This window comes from Cupressus sempervirens, chromosome 5, assembly GCF_028749045.1.
Source record: "Cupressus sempervirens isolate cs-2001-9-10 chromosome 5, ASM2874904v1, whole genome shotgun sequence".
Taxonomy (NCBI): domain Eukaryota; kingdom Viridiplantae; phylum Streptophyta; class Pinopsida; order Cupressales; family Cupressaceae; genus Cupressus; species Cupressus sempervirens.
Genome location: NC_143122.1, coordinates 270967605 through 270983692, shown reverse-complemented (window position 1 = coordinate 270983692; position 16088 = coordinate 270967605).

Genomic DNA, 16088 nt, shown 5'->3' with positions numbered 1-16088 from the left:
TTCATTTTTCCATTTGTACGACCACACCTTCTCCTCATTTACCTAAAACCTTTATTAAATTTAGCGCACTTTGACTCTCCAAGAAATAAATTGCCAAATTTGGCCCCAGCTTTAAATTTTATAGTCATAATTAAATGATACTCCCCCCTCTTTCCTTGCATATCAAGGACTTAATGTCTTCATTTAGATTTTCCATATTCCTGCAGCACATGACTGCTATTAATTTAAACCCCATGGCAGTCGCCACATCAGCCACCTTATTTTCTTCCCTGTAGATGTGTTGTAGCTAGACCTTTTCCATCCCCTCTAAAATATGTCAGATGTCCATAATGATAGTCCAAATATTCCATCCTAGTTGGGACACATCATTAACCAAATCAATAATTAATTTGGAGTCCCCCCTCTATGGTTATTTCCTTAAGTTGCATTTCACTAGTTAGCTGAAGACCCCAAAACAAAGCCATTGCCTCAGCGAAATTATTACTTCCACTCCCCACCTTTCCTACATAGACTAACAACACATCGCCATTCCCATCCCTCAGGACTCCACCTGCCGCTCCTATACCTCCTCTAGAAACACAATCAAAATTAAGTTTAAATTGAGTAACGGTAGGTGGTTTCCATCTCGTTTGTTGTCTTGTTAACATTTTTGAGTTATCAAAATTGTAAAAATCCTCATGAACACCCCATTTTGCAGCAATTTGACCTTCTTGCCTGCCTGGTTCTTCCTTTGGCATCTTACATTTGGCCACCCTAATATTTTCCTTCAGCAATTTCTCCATTATTCCAAAAATTACCTCCATCGATTTTTCCTCCTCTCGAAATATTCTTTTATTCCTTTCTTTGCATATATGCTAGCAAATATATGGTGGAACTATTTTCCACAAAAAGACCAACTTTGGGTGATAGAAGGGGCAACACTAGTTCTCCACCAAATCTCTCCCACACCATAGCCCATATCCTTAAGGTATACTGACATTCAAGGAATAGGTGGGAAATGCTCTCCTCCTTTTCCCTACGGAGATAGCAATGGTTTGTTATATAAAAACCCCTTCTTTTCAGATTGTCTATGGTTAAAATTTTTCCATGTTGAGCCATCCACCAGAAAAAAATGATTTTAGGGATGAGGTTACTAATCCAAACCTCAATCCATAATGGTGGACAAAGGTCCTTACTAAAGAGGTGTTTGTAAGCTGATTTGATTGCTAAGTTATCACTCGAAGTTAAGTCCCAGACTGTAGTATCCTCCTAGATTAGAATAGGGGGTCTTTGTACTCTTATCAACTCTTCTAACTCCTTGAGAAGCTGAATATCCTCCTGGTAGTAAGTGTCTTTATACAGTTTCTTCCATTTCCTCCCTTGATCAATATAGTCCTCCACCTTCCTTCCTATGTTTACTTTAAGAAGCTCCATTAGTCTTTTGAATTTGCTGAAAACCAGTGGTTTCCCTCTCAACCAATTGTCTTCCCAGAATCTGATACTATGACCATTCCCCAATATCCACCTTGTCCCTTCCCTCAATAAGTCTCTACTCTTAACTATATTCATCCAAATTTTGGAGCCTCTTGGGAGGTCATTATTGAATAGATTCCAATTGAAGTGGGAATTTGACAGATATTTATCTTTCATAATATTACCCCAATCCATATTGTCTTCTCCTAATCTCCAACCAATCTTCATAAGGAGAGCCTTATTAAGGTCACACAGTCTTCTTCCTTCCAATCCCCCTTTCTCCTTTGGCTTGCACACTTCATCCCAATTGACCAAGCTCAATTTATTTTTCTCCTCTGTTCCTGAGTAGAGGAAATTCCTTTGTATTCTATCAAACCTATTAGCCATATTTTGGTTGATTTTGAAAAGGGATAGGAAGTAAATACAGATACCCTGGAGAACTATCGAGAGCAATTGTAACTTGCCAACATTGCTTAGGATCTTCCCTTTCTAGCCTGCAAGTTTCTTCTGAATTCTTTCCACTATAGTATTCTAGAATTTTTTTGTCACCTCTTTAGTGGTTAGCGATTGGCCAAGGTAAGTATTTGGGAGGTTGGCTGACTAACAACCCAAAATATTCCTTATCCTCTATTGTAATGGCATTATTAAAGAAATAAATCTTACTCTTGTGGTAATTAACTTGTTGACCTAAAGTTTCTTCATAATTACGAAGAATAGTCTTCCAAGCTTTAGCCTCCATAACTGAGGATTCTTCAAAAAGGAATGTGTCATCAACAAATTGCTGTAGAACTTCAGGATCAGTAGTAGTGGCAAGCTTAACCCCTTTGACACAACCAGTATTAACTAGTTTAGAGAAAGCCCTCCCTAGAACTTTTGCCACCGTAAGAATAGGTAGGGAGAAAGTGAGTCACCTTGTCTTAGATCTTTCTCCGCTCCAAAATTTCCCCAGGGGGAACCATTTAGAAGAATAAAATACTGAACTGAACCAACTATCATCTTGACTAGATTTATAACCATGTTATTAAACCCCACTCTTTCAAGTACATCATAGAGGAAATCACACTTTACCTTGTCATAAGCCTTGGAGATATCCAATTTGAAGGCCATACCAGGTCTTTTGTTTCTTTCCATTGAATGAATAACTTCATGTGTGGTTATCACAACATCTAAAATTTGTCTCCCCGGAACAAATCCTTTCTATGGAATGCCAATAATTCTTTCCAAAAAAGGCTTTATTCTATTTACCAGGACTTTAGCGAATATCTTATAAACAGTACTACATAAGCTTATAGGTCTATAATCCAGTAGGCTCAAAGGTGTCAAAATTTTAGGGACTAGAGAAATAAAGGTCTTGTTGATCCTCTTTAGCATCTCCCTAGTTTTGAAAAAATCCCTAGTAGCCCAAACCAGTTCAGACTTAACAACCTCCCAAAAATGCTAGAAAAAAGATGGAGGAAAGACATTCGGACCTGGGGCCTTATAAGATTTCATAGAAAACACAACACTTTTCACCTCCTCCTCCATGATGTTTCCAAGAATGTGATTTTTTTCTGCCATACCCAACACCTGAGATATCGTATTAATCAAGCTTCTTTTGATCATTAGGTTTCCAACTTTATTGTCCTTGATGTAAGTCTTGCTAAAATATTCCACCGCATGTCTTCCCATCTCCTCCTGATCATTATAAATCCTTCCCCCATCACCTTCCAACCTTCTAATTATGTTTCTTCTTTTATGGTTAGAGGCGGACCTATGGAAGAAAGTAGTATTTTTATCACCCTCTAGTAGCCATTGAACTCTTGATCTTTTTTTCCAAAAAATTTCCTCCCTCAAAATAATCTCCTTCCACTTTTTTCTATACTCCTATTCTTCATGAGTAGCACTTTCTAGGTTAATTCCTTTAGCAATCTCCCCTTGGATTTTTTTGAGTTTTTCCTCCACTTCCCCTTTGACTTTAAATAGGTCTCCAAAAGAGCTCTTAGCCTAGCGCTTAGCATTTCTCCTTATGTTATCAAGTTTTTGGGTCAATCTGTACATTGCAGTACCATCTATCCTTATATTGCACCATTGTTGAACTTTATCTTTGAATTCTAGATGAGACTGCCACATTATCTCATATCTGAAAGGTTTCATCCCACTTTTAATATTGTCTTCCCATTGAAAGATTAAGGGGGAATGATCTGAAGCAGTTCTAGTAAGGTTCTCCAGAAGGGAATTACCAAGTTGATTTTAGTTCCCTATCACCATTAGCCTGTCCAGTCTAACTTGGATAAGGTTCCTCCCCTTTCTATTATTGGTCCAAGTATAAGGATTCCCTCTTAGTTCCACATCAATAAGATCCATTATGCTCATAAAATCATTAAGATCTTGCAAGTTATCATGATAGTCCCTGTTACCTCCAAATTTCTCCAAATGGTACAGTGGGGTATTAAAGTCACCCATACACATCAATTGCTTATCTTCTATTGTTTCTAAAATCCTTACCAATTTATCATACGTTTCCTTCCTCCCTACCTTGCTATTAGAAGCATAGATATTAATAAGCCCCCAATGTTGAATACTAGTTTGGAAATTAGTTATTATGAAATTTCAATCCTTACAAACCTCAACTCCCGCCATAGTGTTCGGGTTCCACAGACTAGCAATACTCCTTGAGGCTCCATCAACGTCCATATGCATGTAAGAAACACCCAACCAAACATGACTAACAACTTTATCAAAATTAGCACTAGACATTTTTGTTTCTTGTATTAAAACACAGTCAACTTTTTCCTGAAATATACACTGTTTTAAAGCATATTGCTTCTAGGGATTATTTAGCCCCCTTGAATTCCAAGAGAGGAATTTCATTTCTTACCTCTGGTTATGGTCTCTAGTGTAAGTTTCTTACCACTAGCCACATCCCTTGCTTCTTGTTTTTTCCTGGTTGCTTTGCTAGATGGTCTTCCAACTATCCTATAGGCCCCCACATCTGGATTTTCCCTCCCCCCTTCTCTTCTCTTTCTAAACCTCTCATTCCCCATTATCCCCCTCCTATGGTGAGGTAGGGCTAAGCTCATTTTCAGCCTTATATTAAATATGATATATTGTTAATGATATGATATATTTGTATATTCAACTATTGTTATGCCCATACTAACGATCACTATGTGATCATACACAATTGTAATGTCATCGATTATCAACTATACCTACAGTAACACATTAATGCTATGTGAGTATTATGGGAATAGTTATTACATGACTAGAACCCTACTCACTTTATTCAAAACTTGTTGGACCCACACCTATCTCCGATTGGGTTTGTCCTATCCTAGACTCTGTTTCATGTGACATGTCTGATCATGGACTGCTAACGCCAGATCTGGTGTGACATTTTGAGAATATCGTGAGCAAACACATGCGAAGGGTCATGCCCTTTCTCTAAGTATTAATGTTGCATATGTACACTTCTCCTAATATATCATATTTATTTTTTACTATCCTTAGCATACCACAATTAGTGGTGAACTACATTCAAATAGTAGCCCGATTACTTTAGACATCAAACCAATCATTGTGTGAAGAGATACATATCAGACACAATATATAAAGTCTTATATATTAAGGTGGTGAGAGAATTCATATTATAAATTATTTCAAAGGTTCTTTTATAATATAAAGAGGAAATATATTACAAGGATATTTAGATAAGTGAGAATTTAAATATAAATCTAATTGTGAAAACTTTACATGGTATTAGAGCCAGATTTGAGAGACAATTCAATTTAGATTTCCATTTATTCTATGCATTAAAATTATTCATAAATTCTTTATCAATCCAAATGGTAAGTGATATCAAGGTCGAGGATAGACTTGAAGGTGATCCAAACTATACAGCATGGAAATTACAAATGAAGTTACCCTTAAAGGATAATAACCTCAAGCAATTCATGGAAAAATCTGACAAACCACTAGAAGGGAATGACGAATTGAGTAAATGGGAAAAAGATAACACTAGAGCCATGAAATTAATTGTGGACAGTGTTAGGGATCACCTACTCCCTATTATCTCAGAATTAGACACAACTCACGATATGCTTAAAACACTTGAAAATGTTTGAGAATAACAATACAACGAGAATTATAACTTTGAAAGATAATCTTTCCAATCTTAAAATGAATAAAGGAGAATCCATTGCTTCACATTTCATGAGTCACTAAGGAACCAAATCACATGAAATAACAGAACTAAGGAACCAACTCTCTAAGATTGGTCACATCTATAATGAGAAAGAATTAGCATTGATATCTCTAAAGAGGTTGCCATCATCATGGAGAACTTTTAGACAGGGGGTATGTTCTTGATCAAGGCCTCCTAAACTTGGTCAACTAAAGGATGACTGCATACAAGAGGAGGGCATGTTAATATCTCAAGGTGATATTTCTTTTGGAGGTGATATTCAGGCTCTCACAACTCAAGTCGATAAAAATAAGAAAGCTAAATTCAAAAGGAAAAGAACACATGTGGATTACTAAAAAATGCAATGATTTAGATGTGACAACTATGATCACTTAGCATTCAAAAGCCCTGATAGACTGAAACATCAATCAACTTTCACCAAAGTCAATAATTTTGATGTAGATCCAGAGAAATATCCATTCTAAAGGAACTTTAGAATATCCATAACATGTGTAAAATAATGGATTAAGAGAAAGTTCTCTAATATATTCATTGAAATGAAAATTTAACTTGTAACAATTTCTAAGATGGAGTCCTAGAATACCAAATTATTGTACTATATCATTTGTGTGCATTTATTTTTTAACATTAGAGCTCTGTGCCTTGACCTTTCTATTTTGACAATGTTATTACAAGAAGAGGGAGTTAATGAGGAGCTCTGATAATTGATATCTAGAGGAAGTTGAAAAAATCCTTGTATATATGATAATGATGGGCCTACCCCTATGTAGATCACGAGGAAGTGATGACTTCCAAATGATTTCATTTGTACTTCCAAAAGTTACTGTAAGGTGATGATCTTACATTAACTTGTATCATGCGAGCAAAAAAATTGAGTATATGGTGAATGTCATACATCTCAACATTTAGGAAGGCCATTACTCTGAGTATTTGGTGAATATCTCTGATGTTCTAGGAGACCAATACTCTTGATATCAAATGCTATATCTAAACCTTTTGAGTACTTGGTGAATATCATTGATATTCTGGGAGGCCAATACGCTTGATATCAGATGTGATATCAAATCTTATTTGAGTACTTGGTAAATATCATTAATATTCTAGGAGGTCAATACTCTTGATATCAGATGTGATATCATACCACTTTTTGAGTAATTGGTGAATATCATGTGTTGATATTTTGGATTACCAATACTCATGATATCGAATGTGATATCAAATGATGGAAATCTTCTAAAATGTCAAAAGACATTGCTATTTGTAATCTTGTGTTTATCCTCCATAGCTAAGTGGGAGTGTTAATGATTTATAGCTTTTGTCAATTTAAAGAAAAGATATAAACTTAAAGTATAATCTCTTGATTGAATATACATATATATATATATCTCATAATAATGTATTGTTAATCATATGATATATTTGTATATTAAATATTTTTTATATTCAACTATTGTTATGTCCATACTAATGATCACTAAGTGATCATACACAATTGTGATATCATCAATTATCAACCGTGTCATGTGACATGTCTGATCGTGGACTGTTGACACTGAATTTGGTGTGACGTTTGGAGAATATTGTGGGCAAACACATGTGAAGGGTCATTCTCTTTCTCTAAGTATTAATGTTGTATACATACCCTTCTCTTAATATATCATATTCATTAGTCACACCTAGTTATAGGTGAGACTATAGTTTTCACTTGCTTATCACCAATTAATCTATGTTTCGAAAATTGTGCTAAAAATTATAAGCTATGGTTCTCTTATGTTATTTTATTAAACATAATTTTTTATATTTTGATTACTATTTTATGATTGGCTCTGGCAAATTTTACAGGCATTCTTTTTCATTTTAGGGTTAACAAATTGAGAAAAAAAAGTAAGTCCACGTATCTAAGGATCATGGATAGATATCATTGTTATAATGATTCAAATGGCTGCATGCATGATGTTGTTATGTGGCATCCTTTGCTTATATTATTTGGAGTTATAATTCTGTAACTGTGATTAATAGCAATGGGTTGAAGCATTTTGTCTCCATTGATATTTCTGCTATAATTTTGGTTCAAGAGGATCATGTTTATTGTTTGTTCCTCTTTTCTCAATGGCATGTTCGACACTTTGTTGGTTTGTTAAACTTCGAGGTTAGAGATTGTGCGAGGATAATTTATTATAGGTTCGTTAAAGCTTGAGATTTTGACATTTTCAAAGCTTAAATTTTAAGAGTGCACAAGTGTCTTTCATTACAAGTTTGTCAAAGTTTCAATTTTGAGATTGTAGAAGAATGTTTCATGTATTTATGTTGAAGCTTAAATAATGAGACTGTGTGAAAATGTTTCAAAATTTTTTGTTAAAGATTTAAATTATAGAAAGTTAGAGATTTGACTCGATACAATTTTTGTTGAATGATAGCAAGAGCAAGAAGATGAAAATGAGCTAGGGAAAGGGTTAAATATGCCTTCAAGACCATATCTGAGACTGATGTGTTGGAGGATGACATAGTTGTCATCTCTTTCATCAATTTTCTTATAAAGCCCCATGCTCTTAAGATTCTTGTGCATTGGCTAGTTTGCAGGCATTGAGACATCCTAACCACACAACCACTAAATGTATCCATGATGATAACTAGCATGATAATAGGATTTAATACCAAGCACCATGGATGCGTTCCATAGGTCTTTGATAATCATTTTTTTTGAAAGCCTGTCTGCAAAATCTTTTATCCTTCGATGCATTTCAACATTTGGTGATGCTGATCCAAAGTTCTCATCAAAAGTTCATCTAGTGCCAATTTGTACTCTCCAAAGACAATTTTTGACTTTTAGGTATATTAAAAAGTGATTGATAAGAACAATGTGTACATTTGGTCACCATCCTTTGTGTATTGTTCCATTCTATTGCTGCGAAATACTAATATAATGATTTTTGTTTTGCACCTTTAAATCAGACAATTGAGGAAATAATGAATCAATTTTTTGGTTTTTTCCATAACTTTTTATAGTTTTGTTGACTCATTGTAATCATATAATAAGGAAAATTCCTATTGTGCATAATTTTCATAATTTTCAAACTAGGGTTTCAACATGAAGAAATTTTGTAACTGCATAGCTTGGCACTAGTGTAAATACCTTGTATCATTGAAATGATGCTAAATCTTGGTTATAATCCTCGCAAATGCTTCAATCTCTGCTTGGAAATCATTTCTGCGCTCTTCTTGGTTGTACTCTATGTTTGTGATGATGAGAAATTATTGAAAATGTGATCATATACCCTTCAATACCTAACATTTAATGCTTAGTGCTTTTATAGCTATCCACTCGGCTCCTTAAGAAATTTTTCTTTACTCGGCTTCCATTGATTTTCCAATCAATCAACATACACTAGAGTTTCCCTTACTTAGCTTCAATACAAATTTCCCTTCACTCGACATCCACTACTAACTCAGCTGCAACTAATCACTCGGCTTCTACTGACTTTGGCAGACAACTTTCCTTACTCGGAAACAATTGTGAAAACTTGAAGTTTTAACTTTGCATCTCTATTCATGCTGATCCATCCTTTTTAGTACTAATTTGATTTTGGAACTCATGTATGACAAAACATTTAAATATCAATCCCACATACCTTCTTTTTCTTAGTTGGATGAAGTGTGATCACTGAAGTTTTCGGGTGAAGTGATCTCTTCATTGGATGTGCTTCTTCCATCTTTCTTCTTCCATGTTTTATTCATTTCTCCTCTGATGTGTTCAACATCCACTTTACCTTTTCCTTTGTTGAACTCTGAATCAGATGCCTTTGACCTAGTTGGGCAGTTTTTGCTTATATGTCCAATCTTTAGACAATTGAAGCAAGTGGTTTGGCTCAACCATCTGCTGTAGCTTCCACTAAAATGTGTTCTTATGCAGTTCTCTGGAAACAATAATACTAACAATTACTTATGATATTATCCCAGGTAAATTGGGGACAATCCCTAGTATAGAAATAATTGTGATGTGTCTCTTGGGATATTTAGAAAGAATTGAATAACTTGAAACAAGTATACAACCAAAGATTGTTTTTATGACAACTTGAGAAAAAGAAAGAAGACATGTATGAGACAAAATAAAAGATGGAAAAAGAGGGGTAAAAATTTATTAAAATAGAAAGGATCATTGTGATCTTTCCTAAGCTACATACCATGTTCTTATTGTTAAGTGTTTGCATATTAAAATTTATTAAAATAGAAAGGATAGTTGAAGGTGTGAATTAGGAAAGGTTTGGTTGTATAATTCTGTGTCATAAAGCTTCTTTCTATTTCTTAGCCTAGGAAGGCCTACCTATTTGTTTTGAAAATTCTTTGAGCTGATTTGACTTTCATGAAGTTGTCTCAGAGTTTCACTTTCTCTCTAAGAGCTCAATCTATTTATCAAGGAGATTTGTTTAGAGAAGTTACTCCCTCTCTCCAACTTATTGGAAAAAAAAAATTCTATTATTTATAATGACTATGACCTTTATTTTGTGTAAAAAGCTCAAGCCATTTTTTAATTGGGGTTTATTATGCAGAGGCTTCTACCTGCATTTTCTTTTGAAAAATCTACAACTGTACTTGAATTTCAATAACTTATTTATAATAAGCGTAACTTTAAATTTCTCATAATTCTATTTTGTCACCAAAAGTTCAAACTAAGGTCTATTTGGCAAAAGTTCTACTTGCCACCTATTTTAAAAATTCTCCAAACTAATTTAGATTTCATGAAGCTACTACAACTGCTATAGATCATAGAGTGCTAATAATTACATGTGAAGGGAAGCATAGCCATGAAAGACCACTAACACCCAACTAGTTCAAAATGCATCATTGTTCATCTAACACAGAAACATATAATGTTCTCATCGTTTGTGTGGGCTGTACTTGTTTGAATTATAATTTTGTAATTTTGATTATCATTCAGATTAAACTTACTATGCAAGCTATATTTAGGAATAAAATATGTTGTACAATTGAAATTCTATCTATACATAATTTACTATTATTGAATATTAATACAATAAAATATCTCAACTATCTCAACTCAAATCTTATGTTATTAAAATGTTTAAAATACTTCTTCGTTCTTTTATAAGGTAGGACTATAGCTCCATAGAGCTCTTGTTTTGTATTATCCTTGGCACACCACAATTAGTAGTGAACTACATTCGAACAGTAGCCCAAATCCACCATCGTTTGAAGAGATACATATGAGACACAATATATATAAAGTCTTATATATTAAGGTGGTGGGAGAATTAATATTATAAATTGTTTCAAAGGTTCTTTTATAATATAAAGAGGAAATATATTACAAGGATATTTACATAAGTGAGAGTATAAATATAAATCTAATTGTGAAAACTTTACAATAGGGAAATGTAAGAAGAAAAGACAAAGAATGGAGTAAGTCTTCCTTTAGTGATATTTTTGAATAAAAGACATAAATTAGAGATAAGATTGAAAATTTACAATAACTAATTGCAGTCGGTGACTTCTCTCAATTAATTCATGAGGAAGAAGAAAATTAAAGAAGGAAATGGAAAGATAGCCCCTCTAATAAGGAGATATGTTGGAAGCAATGATCAAGGGTTTAGTCATTGAAGGAGGGTGATAGAAACACAAACTTTTTCCATAGGTCTTCCACCGAACACAAAAAGGGGAATACAATTAGATCATTGATAGCTAACAAAAAGGAGGAGATCTAAGATGTGGATAACAATAACAACAACAATGCATTAAGTCATATAAAAATGTTCAAATATACACCCTTCTACTTTTGAGAAAAAGAGTTCACCATTACATTAATCTATTTTTAGCATTGTACATATTGTCTATGCTAATAGTTTACATATAATTTTATCTTTGGCCATCTTAAACTTCATCAAACTTTAAATTATTTTATTCTACTCTATTCTAAAAGGTGAATGTTTCATATTCTAACTCACTATTTTCAATCAAAGGAATTTACCATTCCATCACTCATTTTTTCTAAAAGAACAACATATCAAATGTTTACATATGATCTATAAGAAAAATATTGAAAGTATAAACTATTTTCTCTACAACCACTATGACATATTGATTTCTTTCATGTGATTTCAAAGAGAAAAAAGATTGAAATGTTTGATATATTATTCTTGACACAAAAATAGATCAACCGAAGAAATATGATGTAAAAGAAGAAATATTAAAATACCAATTATTAAATATTAAAAGGAACTACACTAAATTAAATAAATGATCATTCATGCATCAAAATAAATATTTTTTAATCATGAGATTAATGAAATTCTTTAAGTAATGAGCTAGGATGGTCTTACGTGCTCTTTGAATTATGTTGGGGGTGAACAAGAATGGACATTATTGTATCAAAACAAACATGGAATACATGTTTGTGGTATGCTCCTAGATGTTGAGGAATTGGAGAATATGGTGGATGTTCTAAAAGTGAAGATAGTGTGAAAGAGGTGGTGTGGTAGGTTGAGGGAATATTTTTAGAGGGCCATCTCAAGAAAAGGCTTCATCTCATATGGAAATATATAGCCCAAAATTGGGAAGGGTTAGAATCTCTTGTTTGAAATTTTTGTAGTCTAGGAATGTTGAACTAACTACCAATGTTTCCCTTCAAGATTCATGACATGGCTTAACCACCTCTTATGTTATATAAGTCTATTGGTTGTATCATGCATTGATAGGTTGATCTTTTGGTGCAACAAAAACCCTAGCTTGTAACAAGTGGTATTAGAGCTTGGTCACAAGTTTGAATCTCCTTAGATAACACTTAGGGGGTGGGGGGTGGAGGGGATTGTTGTAGTAACTACCAACATTCTCCTTTTGGATTTATCAAATGCCCTAACTGCCTCTTGTGTTTTATAAATCTAGTGGTTGTATTCACTATTGATAAATTGATCTTTCAGCATAGTGACAACTCTAGCTTGTAACACAAGTGTGGGTATGGATTTTGTGGCTAAGAGAAGCCGAGTGAGGACAAAAATTAACTCCCCAAAAGGTTGAATTGAATGAATGGAAACTAGAGACAATAGATGAAAATTTTCCATTATTGAGGATGTTGAAGATGAACTAGAACATGACCAAGTTAAGTAATTTTTGGAGTCTATACATTCTTTTGTGTAGTTGGTATTGTTTGTCATATTTGTGCTCCCACCAAATTTGAGTTTTGTCTATCAAACATGCCCAATGGTCATCTTTTCAAATATTCAAATGGTCCAATAAAAGATATATTTAAAAGCTCAGGTTATGTTTTATTTCCTAAGTCTTCAAAGTGGTTGCATGTTATAAAGATTTCGGTAAGCCCACATCTTCTCATTCGCCTGATCTACGACTGTCGCTTTGTCATTATCAAAACTTGCACGATGAAAAGTCACAACGAAATAGCGACTTCGTGCCATGTATCCCAAGTTGGCCTTACTTCTCTATGACTGGAAAAGTTGTCAAATGGGGTACAACTGGCGAGGTTTTATTCATGCTTTGCAGAAGTGGACTAGTTTCTTGATGTACCTTTGTTTACTATTGATTCAGAGTAGATCAAGAGTTGTCACTTTGTTGCTATTAGAAGTTACACGTTGAACATGCATAGTGAGATAGGGACGGTGTGACATGTGGTCATGTGGGTCCTATTTTCACTATAAGCCATAAGAAAAGGAATGTCAGATGAGTTGGCACAGGGCAATGTTTTCATTGGTCAAGGTACTGACAGGGGTCAATGCATCTTCCAATCTGCCAAATTAAAAGTGGATCGAGCATTGTTGTTATGTCGTAGACCAAAGATGCGAGGCCATTATCCATAGCGACATAATGATATTTTGAAGCGTGTCTCAGTCGATCCAAGTGGTAAGCAATGGTAGTTAAGTTATTTTCGTAGGGTCACAGGCATTTTGTGTTACATCCATTTCAAACTGCAAAGTAGTGATAGCAGTTGCGGTTAGGTTCACAGTTTCACAAGGTTGATAGTTAACGAAAATAAAAAGGTGGCGAGGCTGCGACTAGGATTAGGTCAACATAAAATTAGAAAGATAGAGAAGGTGGCAGAATATTCAAACGACGTTGGGCCACGTGGCAGGGTTAGACGATCAAGTCTAGTTGACTTGCTAATTTGTTTGATTTGGCATGCCAATAACGTGGAGTAAAGTTGTTCTTTAATGGAAGATTGATCTTTTGATCACTTGCAACCACTCTTTAATGTTCCCCATGCCATTTTTATGAAAAAGGACACTTCCATCACTTACTGGTTATCCATCTACCCAATTAGAATGATAATGGCCACCGTTTCTGCCTTCTCAAGGTTTTGTTTGGAGAATAATATGGTTTTCCTACATCTAAATGTGTACCATGATCCGATCCCTCCTAGATTTTTAGTGATTGTACTCTGAAATTTTAAATGTAGTGGTTGAGTTTTGCCTTAGAGTAGAATCTATTTGTGTTATGCTTGAACTATAAAAGAAAATTTTGTAGCCTTTCTTAGAGTTGACCTTTTTTCTAATTCATTAGTACTGCATTTCATGCTCTGCTACTATAATTTCTTTTTGTCTATGAATGAATGTAATTTTCTACTATACCTCATTCTCCCATTAATATAAGTGCAATTTCTCCTTGCCTTTCTTAGTGTTTTTGTTTTCATTCTTCAATCTACATGATAGTGTCTACTCTTTCCTTTGAATGAACTATAGAGTGAAGTCCCTTCCTTATAGCATTTCATTTGGTTCCTGATATATATGTGATCGTTGATTTAATGCAAAGGTTGAATAAGTGTATCTTGAGGTTATATTGATGAATAGTGCATTGTTAGGCAGAAATAAGGTTGAACAAACTATTTTGGTGTATCATCCCCTTTAGATTAGATTAGGTAGTTTGCTTTCATGCATTTCTTCTCCCTTTTCCTCTCAAAGAGTAGTTAGGTGCACCCTGATAGTAAGGAAGCTGACCTTCTCCGGAGACTCAATCTCATAGTTCAAGTCCCACAGCTTGGAGATTGTTTCCATGTTTCACAAGGTTGCCTTTAGGTAAAATCTTTAGGCAAGGATGCAGGCTTTTGTGACAATAGGTATGTTAATAGATAAGTTGTGCATGGGTCTATAGATTAGTTTGGTATCTTGGAGTCTATAGTTAGTATGATAGTAGCTTATTATGGGCTAGATTTGAGATGATGTTTTGGGCCATAAAGGAGATTTTTGTTTTGATGTTTTCCTTATTTTCAAGTGTTTTAATCCATTAAAAAAAAAAAAAACACTTTCAATATACCGATCTGTTTTCTTGCTTTTGTTTTGTTTCTATGATTTCAACTATTCATCTTTTATACAACCTTCATAATTTAACAAAAATAATTGATTTATTTGAACATAGAAAAGGGTTTGAATATAATAACCTTCAAATTTCAAGATTTTTGTTTTACCAATTCATTAAATATTTTTTGACATTTTGTATATTGTACATCCTAATAGTATATACCTAATCTAATTTAGGTTATCTTAAGCTTCATGATGCTTAAAATATTTTTTTCCACTTTATTCTGAAAGGAAAAAGTTTCAATTTCTAAGTTACTATTTTCAATCAAAGAAATATACTATTCTATTGATCATTTGCTCCTGTAATAACAACATTCTGATTGTTTACATATGATTTGAAAGAAAAAAACATTGAAACATGATGTAACATGTTACTTTCCTTTTGACAATAAATACAATTTGTGCCATCAATTATTTTCTATATAACTACAAATTGATTGTTTTCACATGTTTCAAAAGAAAAAAAATTGAAACATGTGATGCAGATCACTTTTGACACAACATACAATTGACATAATGACACATCAACTCTTTACATATAATTTAAAAGGAAAAATATTGAAATGTGTGATCTATATCACTTTTGACACAAAATACAATTGACACAACAACAAATGAATTGCGTACATATGATTTAAAAGAAGAAAGATGGGATCATCTTACATATTACTTTTGACACAATGATATAGCAATTATTTAGATATTAAAAAAAAACTACTTTCAAAATATATAAATAATGATTCATGCACTATAATAAAACAACATTCATCATGAGACTAATGAGAGTCTTTAAGTCATTAGTTGGGTTGGTTCTCCATGTTTTTTGGATGGTGTTGGAGGATGACTAAGGTTGTGTGAGAATGAACACTACCACATCAACTCAAACATAGCATCCATGTTTGTGGCTAAATTCCCCAATGTCAAGGAGCTAGAGAAGATGGTGGAGGCACTTATGGTAAAGCTAGTGTGAAAGCACTAGTGTGGCGGGCTAATGGGATATCTTCAAAGGGTCATCTTTAGACAAAGCTTAACCCCTCATGACAAAATGTGGCCCTAGCCTAAGGAGGATGACAATGTTGTTTTAGAAGTTTTCATAGTTTGTGATGTGGGCATGATCAAGAGAAGTCAAGTTATGA